The sequence below is a fragment of the Plecotus auritus genome (genome assembly GCF_963455305.1).
Source record: "Plecotus auritus genome assembly, chromosome: 2".
In the NCBI taxonomy this organism is placed as follows: Eukaryota; Metazoa; Chordata; class Mammalia; order Chiroptera; family Vespertilionidae; genus Plecotus; species Plecotus auritus.
In genome coordinates, this window is record NC_137771.1 from 133760614 (window position 1) to 133776505 (window position 15892).

General features: G+C 35.1%; 1 pseudogene across 1 annotated transcript; it reads right to left on the reverse strand.

Annotated features, from left to right (window-relative positions):
* Nucleotides 1-374: 374 nt before the first annotated feature.
* On the reverse strand, nt 375-10010 carry LOC308241206 (melanoma antigen preferentially expressed in tumors-like; annotated as a pseudogene). Its single transcript has 2 exons — nt 9967-10010; nt 375-1412 (listed from the first exon to the last, which is right to left on the reverse strand). The product of its transcript is annotated as a melanoma antigen preferentially expressed in tumors-like (transcript).
* Between the last annotated feature and the right edge of the window lie 5882 nt (nt 10011-15892).

Below are 15892 nucleotides of genomic sequence, written 5' to 3' on the forward strand. Positions count from 1 at the left end.
AACAGGATCACAGAATGGGATTTGGGTTATAGAAGGTTCTATAACCACAGTGAGGACAGGGGCAAGCATAGAACCAGACCATGCCAAGCCGCCCCAACTCCTGCAGCATATACTTCAGGGCGGCATGCAACCGGGCAAAACGGCCCAGGTGGACAGTGCCGCTTGTTTCCTCGTAGCTGTCCAGGGCGGCAGTATACAGCACGCAGTTCAGCTTCTCTCAGCCGGATGGTGTGGCGAAGCAGCTCCTCCAGGACAGTCATGGAGATGGGGTTTTCACAGAAGCTTAAGGTCATGATCTGGGAGCAGTGGCTCAGGGCAGGCAGGTCTTCCAGCTGACTAACGTTCAGGTGTTGGAGATGTCCCAAGTCTCTTTCTCAAAGCACGTAGTTAGTGATGGGCAGAACCTCCAAGGGGACCTTCAAGCACCTGAGGATCTGGTCCAGGCGGCCTCTGAAGAAGGAGACATCGTCCAAGTAGACCTCCTGGCGGTGGGGCAGGCTGAGGGACTGAAGGGTGACCAGGCTAACACACTGCTCCCCCTGCTCCAAGGTGGTACGAGAAGACGTAAAGACGTGGGAGTGGAGGAACCGGTGCAGCCTACCCATCTGGCCCAGGTAAGGAACGAACTTCCTCAGAGTAGACAGCTTCCAGGGAAAATTTACTTCCAAATCCTGGACTGAGTAGAGCTGCACCATGTTCAGGATGTTACTGTTTCGCTTCAACACAGCAAAAACCTTCAGCTTCTTACAGCAAAGGTTCAGCAAACCTCTCCTCTCATTGACTTTCTTAATAAGGTAGCTGAGGGACTCATCAAGGATACCTTTCTTGATGCAAAGGTCTACTAACATCTCCACTGCGGCCAAAGGGGGATTTAGCCCCGCCCTTCAACTGCTCACTTTCCCCCTCTTCCTCTTGGGCTGCGGGGCCTCAGGCTCCAGCAGTGAGCACACATCGGCCCTGGTACCGGCCCACACAATCCAGAACTCCTGATGAACTTTCTTCTGTAAATTCTGCAACTACAGTTCCCATCTCCTAGGTGAGTCTCCTGGGCAAGCAGGGCATCCAGTCCTTCGAGCGCAGCCTGCAAGATATCGTGGTAAGCTGCTGATCATCAGGGCCCCCAGCGGGAGGCAGGGGAGGGCCACGCCTGCACCATCACCTTCAGGACTTTGCTGTGCTTCCTGGCAAAGGCCACAGTGAACAGGGTGGGAAGAGTTCCATGCTCCATGGGCAGCGACTCCAGAGCAGCGATGGCCGAGGCTTCACCCCTCCGGCTCTGGCATGCCAGTTCCAGGAGTCTGTGTGGAGAAGGAGGCTCATCCCGTGAAGTTGCTCTGAAATAGATCCTGGAAATAGACTTGATGGGGGTGTTGGTGCCACATCGAAATTCCCAAAGGTTCGAGTTAACACACCTTTAGGCAGACAGTGGTATCATCTGAAGATGTCTTCCTTCCACACTGGTTCAGCTCAGGCTGGCCTCAGGTCTTCCAGGACTTGGTTTCCCTGGTGTCCTATGGTCTCAGTCACCCGTGTCCACCCAGGTCTGAGGGTAACAACCACGCTCCTCACCGCCTGGTCTCTGGCACAGGGCTGGAGGGAAAGAGGTGGCCAGAAAAGCCTCCTGAAGCTCGGTGGGAAACAGCAGGATCCCACCAGTCCTGCCTTCTGGTTTCTTCCCGGGTGAAATCCCCTAAGTGCACTCATTTTATCTCACCATTTTTTCCTGGAATTGGATATAATCAATAATAGACACACACACACACACACACACACACACACAGTCACATATACACACACACCAGTATGAAAATTAGGTAAGTATTTGCATTTTGCTTTTACAATACATTGTGTTTATCTTGAATTGTTATCATTTTTAAAATTTACTTTCCATGTATGTGAATTGAATATTGATCGAACAACAGAATGGTTGAGATATATGTATATTAGAGGCCCGTGCCTGAAATTAGTGCGGGGGATGGGGGGTGATCCCTCAGCCAGGCCTGCATGCAGGTGGCCTCCCTCTGGGGGGCAGCTCCTGTGTTGAACATCTGCCCCTGTTGGTCAGTTCATGTCATAGCAACCGGTCTTTCCGTTGGTCATTCCACCATTTGGTCAATTTGCATATTAGGGTTTTATTATATAGGATATATATATATATATATATATATATATATATATATATATATATATATGAGCTCTTTTCTTTTTTACTGAATTTACTGGGATTACATTGGTTAAAAATTATATAGCTTTCAGGTGTACAATTCTATAATACATCATCTGTTTATTCATTGTATTAGGCTGTTGTCTATCACATTAATAGAAAATTATTTCTCTCAGTTTAGCAATATAATTTTGTAGTTAATTGTCTCTCAATATTATTTCTGTGTTCCTTATGTTAATAAAAGTACTGGATATGGCTCAAGCTTTCTTCTTTTGAAATCTTCCCTATCTCAGTTAATGTTCACTCACCCTCTTAGATTCTCACATTAAAACATTTGTAAAACTCTTGATACTTCTCTTTCCATCATACTCCACCTGTAAATTCTGTCAGAACATACTATTATTCCAATCAGTTCCCACTACTGCCACTGTTAACAATTTGTTCTGTTTAACTGCCATCTCTCACCTGGGTTATTGTGATATCATTGTGAATGCTCTCCTAGCCTTAACCTTTGCTCCCCATCTATTTTCTACACAGTTGCAAGACATACCCTATTAAAATGTCAAATCAGATCACGTCAACACTATGAAAATTTCTTCATAAAATCTAAATCCTTAAAATGGCCTACTAGCCACAACATGATTTATAAACTACTAGAGGCCCAGTGCACGAATTCCTGTACAGGTGGGGTCCCTTGCTGGCGATGGGGTCCAACCATGCTACGGGGGAGGAACCGTAGGAGGTTGACTATGGGAGCACACTGACCACCAGGGGGCAGCTCATGCATTGAGCGTCTGCCCCCTGGTGGTCGGTGCGTGTCATAATGACTGGTTGACCTGTTGACCGGTTGACCTGTTGACCGGTCATTCAGTCATTTGGTCGTTCGATTCCTTAGGCTTTTATACATATAGATTAGAACTCATCTCACAGACACTCTTCTAAAGCACATTGGTTTCTTTGCTTCTTCATCCAAACCAGCTATGCCTCCAGCTTAGACATCTGTGTTGGTTCTTCCCTATAACTGAAATACCCTAGGGAGTAAGTCTCTTGAAATCACTTGAAAAAACCTTTCTGCTTTTTTATTATTATCCTTATTATTTTAGATAAACTTAATGTGCATCTATGTAACCTCTATTAATAATACACTTAGCAAAAATCATTAATACTCTTTCATAAACTTCACTAGTGATCCCAACCATCTTTGCACTAACTATTTTTCCATTGAATCTTAGTAATACATAAAAATCTTACATCTAGTAATCAATTCTGAACACATGAACTAACAGTTAAACAGCTTAGTCTATTAAAAATAAATTTTAAAAATTGCCTTTTTATTTTTAAGAAATTAATCAATTTATTCTCTATAGTATTTCATAAATTACACTATAAATATTTAAAGTTCCAACTTAGGAAAAATTTTTAAGACCTAAAGGCTTTGATCACATGAAACTTAAAACTTAAAATACAGTTTATTATCATAATTTGATGATCAGTATACTTTCAAATGTAAAACAATATAATCTTTCAGGGAGAAAAGAAAAAAAATTACATATCTAAAGGTTATTACTGTTAAAGAGGAACACGTTCACTTATAAATTGATGATGGTAGATATGATAGTGTGATCAAACACTAGTCTTGATGTACCTGTGAAGATACTTTTTACAATTCATTGGACTGCCAGTCAAGGAGATTACCCTTTATAATGCAGGTAGATCTCATCCAATTAGTTGAAGGTCTTAAGAAAAAAGACTGAGGTTTCCCAAGAAGGAGGAATTCTACCTCAAAAGTACAACATAGAACTTCTGCTTGTGTTCATAGGTTTGAAGACATTTGTAAATATTAATGCAGCTAACATAAAAGCACATAAGTTAAAAATGCTAATAATAACAGACCTAAAGAAAGAGGTAAAACAGCAACTCAATAATAGTAAAATAATTTAATACCCCACCAGCATCAATGGCTACATCATCAGACAGAAAATCAATATGGGAACATCAGCCATAAACAACACATTAGACATCATGAACCTTACAGATATATACAGAATATTCCACCCAAAAGGATCTAAATATATATTCCCCTCAAATACACTTGGAACATTTTCCAGGATAGATCATGTTAAGGCTACAAAAAGTCTTAATAAATTAAAGAGGACTGAAATCATATAAAACACATTTTTTTTACTGCAGTAGTATGAAACTAGAAATCAATTACACAAAGATAACAGGAAAATTCACAAATAGGTGGAGAATAAATGGCATGCTACTGAACAACCAATGGACCAAGGCAGAAACCAAGAGAAATAAATAAAATGTACATTGAGACAAAAAAAAAAAACAACACTGGAAATATAACATACCAAAATTAATGAGATACAGCAAAAGTAGTTCTTAATGATAAATGCTTAATTCAAGAAAGAATAAATATCTCAAAAGGGAAAAAAAAACTAACTTTATACCTCAAGGAACTAGAGAAAGAAGACAAACAGCCAAAATTAAGTAGAACAAAGAAAATAACAAGACTGAAACAGAAATAAATAAAATAGAGACAAATAATATAAATAGTCAATAAAACTAAGATCTGGTCATTTAAAAGATTAACAAATTGGCAAACTTTTAGAATGACTGACCAAGAAAAAAAAAAAAAAATGAAACAGGAGATAGTACAACTAATACCACAGAAGTGCAAAGGATCATAAGAGATTGCTATTGACAATCACATACTAACAAATAAATCAACCTAGAAGAAATGGATACATTTCTAGAAACATATATTCTACAAACAATGAATCATGATGAAACAGATAATCTGATTAGATCGAAACTAATAAGAATATTGAATCACTAATAAAAAATTTCTCAACAAAGAAAAATCTGGTACCAGTGAATTATAAATTCAAAAAAAATAATTAACATCAATCCTTCTCAAACCCTTCAAAAAATGAAAGAGAAATGATATCTTATAAACTTGTATTATGAGCTTAACATTACCTTAATTCAAAACCAGAGAAGGGTAACGCAAGAATAAATACAAAAATCCTCAACAAAATATTAGCAACCAAATTTTAACAACACATTTAAATGATGACAAACATGGCTCAAGTGGTTTTATTCCAGGGATACAGAATAGTTCAACATCTATAGGTCAGTCAGAACAATAATTGCAGGAAAAGCATTTGACATAGTTCAATATACTTTTATGATAAAAACTCTCAACAAAGCAGGTATAGAGGGAAAGCACATCAACATAATAAAGGCCATATATGACAAGCCCAGAACTAATTTTATACTCAAAATTTTATACTTAAAATTCTGGAACAAGTCAGGAATGCTCACTTTCCTGAATCATTCAATATATCACAGAAAGTACTAGTAACAGCAATTAGGCAAAACAAATATCTAGCAAGCAATTGGAAAGGAGTAGGTTAAAACGTTACTACTTGGAGATGATATTATTTTATATGTGTGTACATAAAATCCCAAAGATTCATTTAAAAAAAAAAAACTGCGGAACCTAGTTAACAAACTGTATAAACTTTCAGGATATACAATCCATATTCAGAAATGGGTTGCATTTCTACACACTAATAGCAAAACATCTGAAAATCAAATAAAGAAAACTATCTCAATTTCAACAGCATCAGCATAAAAAAAAGAAACAATCTTAACCAAGAAAGTTAAAGATCTATACAACAAAAACCGTAAGAGCTTGTTCACAGAAATAAAATAAAAATATACAAATAGAAAGACACTTTGTGTTCATGGATTGAAATAATTCATGTTGTTAAAATGCTTGTATTACTTAAAGCCATATACAAGTTCAATTCAATCCCTATCAACATTTTAAAGGCATTTTCAGAGAAATAAAACAATCCTAAAATTTATATAGAACTACAAAAGACCCCAAATAACTAAAGCATTTTTGAGAAAGAAGAACAAAGCTTGAAGCATCACACTTTTTGATTTCGCATTTTATTACAAAGCTTTAGTAGTTAAAACAATATGACATTGGCATAAAAACAAACACATCAATCAATGGAACAAAATAGACAGCCCAGAAATAAACCCACACATATAAGATAAATTTATGCAAAGAAGTCAAAAACATACAATGGGGAAAGGACAGTCTTTTCAATAAATGGTACTGGGAAAACTGGACAGCTATATGTGAAAGAATGAAACTAACTATACACAAAAATTAACTCAACATAAACTAAAGACTTTAATATAATACAGAAACCTTAAACTTCCCTTGACATAAGCCTTGGTGATGATCTTTGAATTTGACCTCAAAAGTAAAAGCAACAAGTTGTTTATGTGATGTATCACATTTATTGATTTGTGAATATTGTACCAGCCTTGCATGAATGGAATAAATAACATTTGGTCATGGTGTATAATCTTTTTAATATATTGCTGGATCCGATATGCTAATATTTTGTTGAGGATTTTAGCATCTATGTTCATCACGGATACTAGCCTGAGATTTTTTTTTCTTTGTAATGTCTTTACCTGGTTTTAGAATTAGATAATGCTGGACTGAGCCGGCCACAACTAATTTTATATTTAATAAAGTGTCCCTTCCTTTTGAAATTTTTGGAATAGTTTGAGGAGTATAGGTGTTAGTTCTTTGTTTGGTAAAATGCTTCTGTGAAGCCATCTGGACCAGGGCTTTTGTTTGGTTGGAGTTTTTTGATTACTGCTTCTGTTTCTTCAGTTGTTATTGGCCTATTCGGTTTTTTATTTTTTTTATTTTTCCTGATTCAGTTTTGGCAGGTTACATTTTTCTAGGACAACCATTTCGTCCACATTGTCCAGCTTCTTGGAATATAATAGTTCGTAGTATTTTCTTACAATCCTTTGTATTTCTGTGGGATGAGTTGTTTCTGATTTTATTTACTCGGATCCTCTCTCTTTGTTTCTTGATGAGTTTGGCTAACAGTTCATCAATTTTGTTTATCTTTTCAAAGAACCAGCTCTTGGTTTCATTGATTTTTCTATTTTTTCTTTTTTTAGTCTCTATGTCATTTATATCTGCTCTAATCTTTATTATTTCCTTCCTTCCACTTTTTTTTGGGCTTTTCTTGTTATCTTTCTAATTCAAGTTGTAGGGTTAAAAGTTTATTATTAATTTTTCTTATTTTTTGAGGTAGGTCTGTAGTGCTATGCACTTCCCTCTTAGGACTGCTTTTGCTGCGTGCCAGAGATTTTGGGTTGTTGTGAGTTCATTTTCATTTGTTTTCAGGAAGTTTTTATTTCTTGATCTCATTGGTAACCTATTAATTGTTTAATAACATGCTATTTAGCCTCCAGGTGTTGGAATGTTTTTCAGCGTTTTTACTGTAGTTGATTTCTAATTTCATTCCTCTGTGATCTGAGAAGATGTTTGGTATGAATTCAATCTTCTTAAACTTGTAGAGACTTGTTTTGTGTCGTAACATGTGGTTTATCTTTGAGAATAACCCATGTGTACTTGAGAAGAATGTATATTCTACAGCCAACAGACATATGAAAAAATGCTCAAAGTCACTGATCATCAGAAAGATGCAAATTAAAACAACAGTTAGGTATCAACTCACACCTGTTAGAATGGTTACCATCAACAAATCAACAAATAACAAGTGCTGGACATGATATGGAGAAAAGAGAACCCTAGTATACTGCTGGTAGGAATGCAGACTGGTGAAGCCATTATGGAAAACAGTATGGAGTATCCTCAAAAAATTAAAAATGGAACTGCCATTTGACCCAGTGATCCCACTTCTAGGAATATATCCTAAGAATTCCAAAACACCAAACAGAAAGAATATATGCACCCTAATTTTCATAGCAGCACAATTTATAATAGCTAAGATATGGAAACAACCCAAGTGCCCATCAGTAGATGAGTGGATAAAAAAAGCTGTGGTACATTTACATCATGGAATACTATGCAGCAGTAAAAAAAGAAAGATCTCTTACACTTTGAGACAGCATGGAGGGACCTAGAGAGTATCATGCTAAGCAAAATAAGCCAAGGCATGTACCCTGCCTGGGAATCGAAGCCACCCCCTGCCAGGGCAAGTTTTTTTTGTGTGTGTGTTTTTGTTTGTTTGTTTGTTTTAAGATTAATGGACTTTAGCAATAAATGGTAAGTTTGAAAATTTTCTTTTGTAGCAACATGGATTTTCAAAGTAGCCATTAATTTTAATTTTAATACCATTTACTATTATTTAAAACAAAATAAAACTTATGGATCATTATTATTTAAAGACAGAGTATTAAATCAGTTTTGAAATGCAAATTGGTATTTTAAAATATACAGAGTAATGGAAAGTTTTTCTTGTTATTGTTCATGACCAAAGAAAGAACTTTGTCATTTAGACTTGAAAAGAGTTCCCTGTTTTGGCTTCTATTGCTGAAATTCTTTTCTCTCTCACAGCATATGGTTTTATAACTAGTTTACAGTGATATAATAAAGGCCATTAAGTGAAAATTGAGTGGCATATTTTAAATTTGCTTTTGTTTTAGCTGGTTCATTTGGAGATTGACTTTTGTTTTGTTTGGGGTAGTGGATCCCTAAATACACATCTGTTAACAACTATTTGATAAATTATCAGCTCAGCTGATAACATGATTCAATATAAATCCATACAATTTTTCTATTAAAAAGGAATAGAATATGGGCTAGAATTATGCAATATCTTCAGTAAAATAACAGTTTACATTTAAATGTGCTAAATATCACTAATAGATTTTGTTTAATAACCTTTACAATTTAAATAAATTGTACATGACTTAGGTGCTGAGCATACACACATACACAAACACATACAAAAGTGCCAAATAAATTACCTACAAATAGGTTTTGCCCAGATCAGAAAGTTTTGTTGTGACATTACCACAAGAAAATGCATAATGAATACTAAAGAACATAACTACAGTATGTTGCACTGAAATAGTGGCAACCTTCTATCAGTTCTCAAAGATTGATTTATTTATCATTCAAAATGAATGATGCCACCTCACAATTTCCTATAAAATCTCAATTTTCTTTGAAGAACTTTTATATGAATGTTGACAGTTTTGATGCTGCTATTTTATGAGGTGACTAAATCAAAACTCATATTGGCATGTTTGCATGCTAAAAATATTGCTATAATATTGCATACCTTGATTTACTTTTACATTTCATTCCGCACTTTGTATCATTTTCTGAGGTATATTTGAACACAACAAATTCATGCCAGGGTTGACTTTGATGTGTCACAGTACTATAGAATATATCTCAATCTATTGTACGTATAATATATAATTGAATGGTGCTTCCATGTTTACAAGCATTGCTCATGTTTACTTCCTACATAATGTATTATATCTGTAGAAAAATTGGCCTTTTTATATCTCATAGTATCATAAAGTAAGGAATATTAAAATTTTTATGCTCACAATATATATCAATATTTAAAAGCACATATTTAGACATTAATTGAACCTATAGTATAAATTTGTTTGGGTAATATTTATAATATATTACTACTTTAATGCCTTCTAATAAAATATCTTATGCCAGGTATAAGGAAATCTAAGTGTAAGATATGCTGCTTTCCATAAATATACTATTTAAATAGTTTTCCATACATTCTATGCCTCCCCATAATATAACTGACTAGTGCCTTTTCATGAGCATTGTTTAGACATTATTGGATATTAACAATTTTCATATTCAATAGTGTTGATGGAGAGATTGGCTTGGAATCTCCACTAAAGAAAATATAACCCTCAGAAGAATACATGGTATGAAATTCACCAGTCCCACTTACTGGTTGGAAATTTCTGAGTTGGATAACACACAATTCCACTCCATGTCTGAGAAAGTGCATTGAAATGGACTTTAAAGAGAAAGATGTGTGACATTCTAAACCATGTGGCCAGGAGAGAGAAGAGTCTTCAAGGCATAAGGAAACTCATGAGGGACTATTTAAAGAATAAATAGATTGTTCTAAATGAAAGATTCATAGCACAAAGAAATCTAAGTTACATTTGTAAACACAGAATAGAGCACATTGCTTTCTCAGATTTCTTGGAATCTACATAGGAAAAGACTTTGTGAAGGAAAGACAGGGTCCTGCTTATATTTTCAGTTAATGATTAGAAAAAATTGGGAGATTTCCCTATGTAAATGTGTGTGTGAGAGAGCGTGCAAGTGGATTCAGTGATAGTCTGATAAATTATTGTAGTTTTCTTTTATGTAATTCTAGGTTGTGATAAGAATAAAGTGAATAGAGAGGAAAGAGTGCTCATGAAAGATATTTTAAAAATAAATGTATGTAGGAGATTGGACTTAGGAATGAAGAAATAAAAACTCAGAGATGGCTAGAAATTGAATTTAGAGTTGTTACGAATAAATACAAATAAATAATCATATAAAGTATTATACCCAAGTAGGTAGCTAACATTCCTAACAATGAAGCTGAAATTTTGAAACTGTGGAATTGATCAACACTCATTGATGAGTATATTTTTATACATTTGCCTTTGCTATTGACATAAGGTCATATAAGTCTGACCAAAGGGTAGGAGAACCATAACATCTGCAAAATGTGCTCACAGGAGCACTTTACCATAGTTCTCGGTACTCATTCAGATGTGATCGGCTTTCCCATAGTTCTCAGTACTCATTCAGATTGATCTGCATATCCAAACAACTCAACTCAGCTTTTAAAAAACTCATTAACCCTATTTTGTGTGGACCAAGAAGTCTCAAAACCATTAGAGATGGTAAGTTGTAAGTTAAATTTCTATTTAACTTCCAGCTGAAGTTCTGACTAAAGAAGGATAATCGGGAGAGCAAGAGAATCAGAGATATCACCTTGTGAACAGTTACAGTGTAAACCAGCCACAAAAAATTGCCTATTTTGGTTCATTTCCCCCCTCAAAGAATAATATATGGACTAAAGTTTATAAGTTCATTTATTGGAAAAAATGCTGAAAAGTTTACTTTTTCCAAAATAGATGGAATATTTCTCCTCAGCTGTCTAATTGTGTGTGTGCATGTGTGTGTACCTATATTTGTGAATTAAAGGTTGGTGAGTTTCAAGTTGTTCACCTAAATTATAATATGCATAAAATCTATATAGTTAGCATGTTCTGTACTGCTATACACATTAACTAGGCTGAAATATCATTAAAGGCAAAACTGCTTTTTCTATGCAACTTTGGGTCCTTCTGAGTATCTAGTGTAGTCAATTAATAAACATTTGGAAATGTAGGAAATGAATGCTTACATATAATTTCTATGTGACTAAAAAGATACACTTTCACCTCTCTAGAATTCAAAGTGCACTCTTCTTTAGTTAAATATATTACCTTAACTTAACCCAGACTACTATTGCAGGTATGGCAACGTTTTGTCTTTTTTAAAAATTCTCTTTTTAAGCTGCTTCCGTAATTAAACCTTTATAAAAAAGTACATAGATCAATTTGCAAGGCCTGCCATGTACTCCAAATATGGGAATAGTAACGGGCATATTTGCTGACCCCACTTTAATTTATTTATAAAGCACTTTTCTTCATGGAGCTATCATATGTTGAACAATATTTAACAATGTGAAAAGAACTTCTTATGATAGAAGGGGCTCTGTGAAGAGAAAGCAGTATATTAATGTGTGAGCCAGAGGCAAGACATAGGGAAATAAAGTAAGGTACAATTTGCCTTTGGGAGATTGGTGGAAATGTTAGAAAAATCTGAGAAAATGTAAGTGAAATAAGTGAATGTAACCATAGAATACAATAATTAGCCATTAGTATCAAGTATAGGCAGGTTCTATCTAAGAATGGACAGTGTTCTTAAGTGCACTTCTAAGTACCTTGCTCAGCTGGTCTCATGCCTCCAAACTCTCATTACCTTTGCTTTATTTACTCCACTATGATTCTGCCTTTTAGTCTCTCTTCATCTACAATTCTTAGAAAATAATTATTGCTTCCCTTTTTCTTTTTCTGTTCTTCCCAAACATTGTTCTTGTACTTTAACACCCATCCCTGATAAAATTGTCTTCTTAAAAGTTACCAATGAGCTCTGGCCAGGTAGTCAGTTGGTTAGTGTGTCATCACAATACACCAAGGTTGAGAGTTCAGTCCTCAGTCAGGGCACATACTTTCTTTCTCTCTGTCAAATCAAACAATAAATAAAAATGCTTTTAAAAGTTACCAACGATCTCCACATTTTATAGCTGTTTTATCATTGTACATAGGCTCCACAGAACTTGACAGTGTTAACATTCTATTTCTATAAAGTGCGCTCTCATTCCATCCATGAAAATCTATTCCCTTTGTTCCCTACTGAATCCTTAGTGTCTTTTACCAGGTTTTACCAAATTTATTATTTTATGCCTTTAACATTATTTATTGAACTTTAAATATTTGGCCATATCCTTTATAAGTATGGAATATTAAGACATGCCTATGGAGTGAGTTCACACTGCAATTGTGTTGTCAGAAATACAGCTACACAATGTTCATGTGAAAAACTATAAATACACATTTATGAGGTCACAAGTGATGCTTCCTTTATTTGAAAAGCTTCAGAAATAAATTACTACTGGAAACTGTCTTTGATAATGGAATAAATTTCAATAAGCATTTGATAAATTGCTATCCATTCCTAATATTTAAACAATAAATATTCATTAATGTAATCATGAATATTGCCTATCTCTGAAAACAAACACAATTCTCTTTGAGGAAAGATTACTATAGTTCCTTACAGTCTTTATTTCACTTGTCTGCTTTAGACACCAACTCAGGAGGTATTTTCAAAAGTTAAAAGTACTCATTTACCACTTGAAGAGTATCTATGCCTATAAAATTGACCAAAGGTTTGTGTTCCTAAAATTTTCTAACCTATACATAAACATATTCTATTTTTTCAGAATAACTTAAGTAAACAAACTGTATACTATTGATGCATTTAAATATGGAAAATAAGCCAAATTTTCAGAATTCAGCATGTGGTTATCAACAAATAAAATGGTATGCTTTTATTACTCTAGTTTTCAAGTCATCCAAAAAAGTTTCCTGAAGGATGACTTAATGAGGTCAAGAGGACTGATTAGTGGAAATAATAACACATTATATACATATTAGAGGCCCAGTACATGAAATTCATGCACTTCCGGGGGGGGGGGTGGTCCCTCAACCTGGCCTGTACCCTCTTGCAGTCCAGGAGCCCTGGGGGGATGTCTGACTGATGGCTCAGTGGGCCTAAGACATCAGTCAGACATCCTTAGCATTGCCACGGAGGCAGGAGAGGTTCCCACCACTGCTGCTGTGCTCACTAGCCGTGAGCCTGGCTTCTGGCTGAGCGGTGCTCCCCCTGTGGTGGGAGCACACTGACCACCAGGGGGCAGCTCCTGCACTGAGTGTCTGCCCCCTGGTGTTGAGCGTGCATCATAGTGACCGGTCATTACACCATTTGGTCTTTTGCATATTAACCTTTTATTATGTAGGATACTCATCTATGTTTTACAGACAACTCTCAATTAAAAACCTGTATAGGGAATGAAAATAGTATATTCTTCATTTTTAAGAAAAGCAATGAAGCTTCATTAAATTTGAGTGATGTGTTCATAGTAACACAATCGTCAAGTGAAGAAATAAAGAGTAAAAGAAGCATGTCACTTTTTATTGTCTTTCATTTTTGTAATTATGCTGATGCCCTCATTGGTGATAGTCTTCTAAAAGAATAAAAATATTTTTAAAAAATCCTGGTAAATGCAAGGCTTTCCTTGATCAAACAAAATGGGTTGCAGGTTTTTTGTTTTTTTTTTTAATTTTCACATTGATAAACCTAACATATTAAATCTGAATCAAATGCAAAAGTCATGACCAGTCCTTAACTTCTTTGAGATGATAAGCCTTAAATGTTTGGAGAATTGTGTGCATATTCACTTAAATCTTTTATTTAAAGAAGTTATAAAATAAAAATACAGATAATTTATTTCATAATGTGGAAATTACTTTGGGATAGTAATAATAATAATCCTATATAATAAAGAGGTAATATGCAAATTGACCCTCACACCCTCACAAAAATGGCCATCCCCATGTGGTCAAAGATGGCTGCCCCTATGTGGCCAAAGATGGCCACTACAAGATGGCCGGCAGGGGAGGATAGTTGTGGGTGATCAGGCCAGCAGGGGAGGGCAGTTGGGGGTGACTGGGCCGGCAGGCGAGTGGTTAGGAGGGGTCAGGCTGGCAGGCAAGTGAGCAGTTGGAAGTCAACAGTCCCAGATTATGAGAAGGATATCTGACTGCTGGTTTAGGGCTTGGGCCTAAACTGGCAGTCAAACATCCCCTAAGGGGTCCCAGATTGGAGAGAGTGCAGGCTGGGCTGAGGGGCACCCCCCTCTCCCAGTGTTCGAATTTCGTGCACTGGGCCTCTAGTAATAATAATAATGTTAGTTGATAAGAAAATATGGAATTTAATACTATTCAATTTTTAAAGACATACTATTTAACTAAGAGGTTTATACAGTGAAGAAATAATTAGCTAATGACCAAATTCTTACAACATTTCATAAAATTTTTTAAAAATAAATTAAAATCTAAATAAATAAGCTTAATAACATTGAAACAGATAATATTTTAGCACAGTGCCCTTTCAGTTGTTTTTAATATTACACCTCAATCAGGAAAAAGTTTTTGAGACATAGACCAATAACTATAATAATTTATTAATATATTATATCCAGGTGTTACTTAAATTGTCCATTATAAAATAGACATAAGGTAGAAATGAGTAAGATTTTCTTGATATGATCAAGTTATACATGCCCAACCTTAGAGACTACTATTCTGATGCCATAAACAACAATATTTGATGATAAAGAATAGCTTATGATAAGCTATTTCCTAAATAATTTAAATGATGTGATGGAGAATCTTTCAAGCATCGTCCATCTGTGAAATACTTTATCACAAAATAGATGAGTGAATATTTTTCCAAAAGTATTTTGTAGTTGTTGATCTCATATTAGGTAGCACTATAAATGACCCTTGCAAGATATCAGTAGTATGGATATTCTGAGGGATAGTGCCAAGGACCTCCATCAGCAAAGAATATCTGGCATAATCTATAATGAGAAAAATTAAAATATTTGACCATCCTCACTTTATAGATTAAATAGTTAAAGCTTAAGGAAGTTAACAGCATTTTCTAAAGGTTGGTTTAACTTAATGATACATGACCAATTTGAAACTGGTGAAATGAAAATTAGAAATAAGGGTGCCTGCATCTCTAACCAATGAGTGTTCTTTTTTCCTTACTGCACAAGAGAATGAGTCACTTTTTGAATATCCCTGCTTAAGCAAAAGGCAAAAACCTCTTTATATATTGATCTCAGCATAGTATCAGTTGTATAATTTGATTATCAACATAACTCTCATTATATTATTATGAGCCTAGAAGAAATATAAACTTCTTAATCAACATTTCTGTATTCATTTAAAGGGTCACTTTGAAATTTACTCCTTGTAGTATAATTTTTTAAAAGAGAACCTATCTATCTAAAGTGAAACTGAATGTGAGGCTTGTTTTTCTAGCCAGTACGCATGCTAGAAGATAGAGTTAGACTCATTTTGTCCCTATTGATGTTGCCTTTTCTGATTCACTTTCTGCAGCCTTGTTTATATTCTGATGTTTGATGAATAGATGATTAACCTAATATGTGTATGACACTAAGGTAAAAA